This window comes from Branchiostoma belcheri, unplaced genomic scaffold (assembly GCF_001625305.1).
Source record: "Branchiostoma belcheri isolate BF01 breed outbred unplaced genomic scaffold, Haploidv18h27 scaffold370, whole genome shotgun sequence".
Classification (NCBI taxonomy): Eukaryota; Metazoa; Chordata; class Leptocardii; order Amphioxiformes; family Branchiostomatidae; genus Branchiostoma; species Branchiostoma belcheri.
The window spans coordinates 51,305-54,685 of record NW_017803988.1 but is presented as its reverse complement, the minus strand read 5'-3'; the positions used below and the strand labels follow the sequence as shown (position 1 = coordinate 54,685).

At 39.9% G+C, this 3,381-nt stretch overlaps 1 long non-coding RNA gene across 1 annotated transcript; it reads right to left on the bottom strand.

The window, feature by feature from the left end:
• Nucleotides 1-267: 267 nt before the first annotated feature.
• LOC109476415 lies at nucleotides 268-1,775 on the bottom strand. The gene is made up of 3 exons (XR_002140609.1): nucleotides 1,748-1,775; nucleotides 915-979; nucleotides 268-739 (listed from the first exon to the last, which is right to left on the bottom strand). It is a non-coding gene; the product is annotated as an uncharacterized LOC109476415 (long non-coding RNA).
• Nucleotides 1,776-3,381: the final 1,606 nt, after the last annotated feature.

Sequence of the window (3,381 nt, the reverse complement as noted above, 5' to 3'; positions counted from 1 at the left end):
TTGTGTATATGACATCATTTTCTTCCGTATAAAGTGACTTTGAATACCTTATTGATGTTAGTTCCTGTTTCATTCATTTATCACAAGCGAATGCAGTAGGAAGGGTCAGTCTTTATTTTTCAGTTCACATGCCACCAACCAGTTACTACAAACTACTACAAATGCAATGAAACTGTGTTACGCCGGCTATCAAAAGTCTGAATGAATACAAAATAAGAACTATCGTATAGTGGAACTTGTGGTCACCAACCACAGTTCGGGCTTCAGTACTACAAACTTTTTTGTAAACACTTCATGCAATAAAAGTGTCTTATGCCGAAGGGCGCTTAGACCGGCTATACGTATACAAAGTATGACAGAATACAAAATAAGAACTATCGTATACTGGAACTTGTAGTTCGGGCTTCAGTACTACAAACTTTTTGTAAACATTTCATGCAATAAAAGTGTCTTATGCCGAAGGGCGCTTAGACCGGCTATACGTATACAAAGTATGACAGAATACAAAATAAGAACTATCGTATACTGGAACTTGTAGTTCGGGCTTCAGTACTACAAACTTTTTTTTAACATTTCATGCAATCAAACTGTCTTATGCCGAAGGGCGCTTAGACCGGCTATACAAAGTATGATAGAATACAAAATAACAACTAATACTAGTACATGTACATGAATTAAAAAGTAACTAGGCAATGGCAATGTTGAAAACGTTTGTGTTGATGCTGACCTCGCCAGGGATCTGAAAGAACAAAAAACGTTAAGCTATTGCAATGTGCATTTTATAAGTCGTTTACCAACATAACGCCTGGTCATTATTCTTACAAATGTACGCAATTGCAGCTGATGGGATCATACATAAGGTATATCTTAAACTTACGACCGTCCGATAGAAATAAATGATGAATGAGCCTTACCTCCTTCTCCGCCAAGGCCGGATGGCCCTTACCATCCTCTGTAAGGGTCAGTACGTTGACAGTGACTGAAACAGAAAGAGAACAGATATGTTGTATTTTCCCAGAAAAGTATGATATGTTCACAAGCCAGAATGTACCAACAAGTTGGAACAATGAATGTACCAACAGTGGTTTGGACGCGTGTCCCGAACCAAGACACCCCACCACAGGTGTAAGGCGGTGTGGCGTCTATGTCGGCCATGAACCATCGACTTGGTCATCTGTTTAGACTGACGGGGTCAGCGGGACAGACGTTTGCTCGACGCTATGCTGCCCGCACAGATACACACTGTGCTACCTCTCTACGAGACAGATAATAATAATGATAATAAATGGTTTTTATTGTCCAAACAGTACCCGTCGCAGTACAGTCGCAGCCTTTATACGGCTGAATCGATGCAGGGTATCACATAATAATCAATACAGATCACAACAATCAAATAACAGTACACACATGATACACATATTTGTTCCACAAATTTTTGTGTAACTGTCGCAAGGGTTTGTGCGGCTGCCATTCGGTGCCACAAGGTGACCTCGTGTGGTGACCCCCCAAGGTGACCCCCCCATCAATGTACGACTTTCCCCAACCGAAGTTAGGTACCCATTCACACCTGGGTGGAGTGAGGAAATTCGTGTAAAGTGCCTTTCCCAAGGGCACAACGTCGGGACGCATGTTCAGACATGTCCCGGGTACGACTCGGAATCGAACCCGGGTCTCCCCGCTTCATAGTCGATTGCTCTAACCACTACACCACCCGACGCCACGAATGATGACTTTCTTTTGTACTTACCACTTGTCTGCCCCCGTTCCCAGCTCCACGTCACCCATCACCATCCTAACGGGAGGTGGTGTAGCTGCCGCTGCTGCGTTGGAATCCGCTGCGCTCGCTCTCCTACAGAAATAATATCAGAAATATGTCATAATTTGTCAACCGATGTACACCTTTACATGTTAACTTGCGATGTTAAATGCGACATTTCAATATGAACGGAACTTATTACCTTTGTCGTCTCCTCACCCCTTGTCTCCTCACTTTCAGTGTCTGTCTCAGGTGGGTTCGAACGGGGTCCCATCCGATATGGGGGAACGTTTTCTGCACCTAAGTAGGACAAAAAAATAATCAAGACAGTGAATCTGGAAGGTAGTGAAGTATAACGAGTTGTTATGACAGCAAGAAAAGGCAAATAACACACGATAGTTGCGTGAAGTTAGATTTTCATGCTGGGTGGTTTTGCGCCACACGGCCATAGTATCAAAATACGCATATTAAGGTAAGCGAATCTTCTAACAATGGGCCACTGCCGTGAAAACGTCATTAGCATCAACAAAACCATTATCTTTATCTTGCCTTCATCTTGAAAACATACTCCCTTCCGACCCACTCAACGCAAATGACGCAAAATTGAATGATACAAAACAACATAGTTTCTCTGTATATCATCCCTTTTTTCTTGCTTTTCATAATGCTCATGCAGTGCGTTTGTTTCTTTACACCTGCCAATACGTTTTTTAGAAATTAGTAGTACTCCCTACTCCCCACTTTAGTCCTTCTTTAACTTCATTATCTTACAGGTGACAAGGAAGTCTTGGATGCCATGAAGACTTTTGCTGACTTCACGGATGAGGCAAGGCATGTAGACATTACTTGTTTCTTCTATAATAAATGAATGAATTAATTAATCAATCAAACTGTTAATAATATTTACATGAGATCTTTGTTAGACTTAGGTAAACAGACACAAATTCAGTACATACTGAAAACAAGCGTCCTAGTTTATCACATTACGTAGCTGATCTTGTAGTTGATCTGATAATGAAGCCTTCTGTAGCTGATCCGCAATGGCGTGTGACAAACAACCCAGGATCGGTCTTACGTAAATGGTGGAGTTAATTGTCTGAAGCTGGCTACTTAAATAACATTAATATCAATGATTACGAAGAAAATTGTAATATAGGTCCAGGGATGAATATTAATATATTTTTCTTGTTTACGCCACCAAGTTACGTATTTTTAATCCGCTACTTTTAAAATGTATCGGATTAGTAAATTGTATATTTGTCATTTTCAGCATTAAGCATGGAAAATATATAATGTACAGTGCTATTTATTGGAGAGAATACAATATGTTGATTTGTAGTGATTATCTGATTGTTGACTATTTTGAGGGAAACTGACAACAATAATGTTACGACAGACCACACACAAGTTAGATACATCAACTTTATTTATTAGTCTCCTTATTGGTGTGGATAAACATAATAAATAATACATGAACTACAAATACAACATATTTCAGTCATACCCCTCCAAATGTACACCTTCACAAGAGTAGAACAAGATTATTTCTGTCCAAGGAGAGTTATTTTCCAAGTCATCCAAGTTTAAAATGAAGCCTTCCTAACTTGTCACCAAAAATTAAAAAA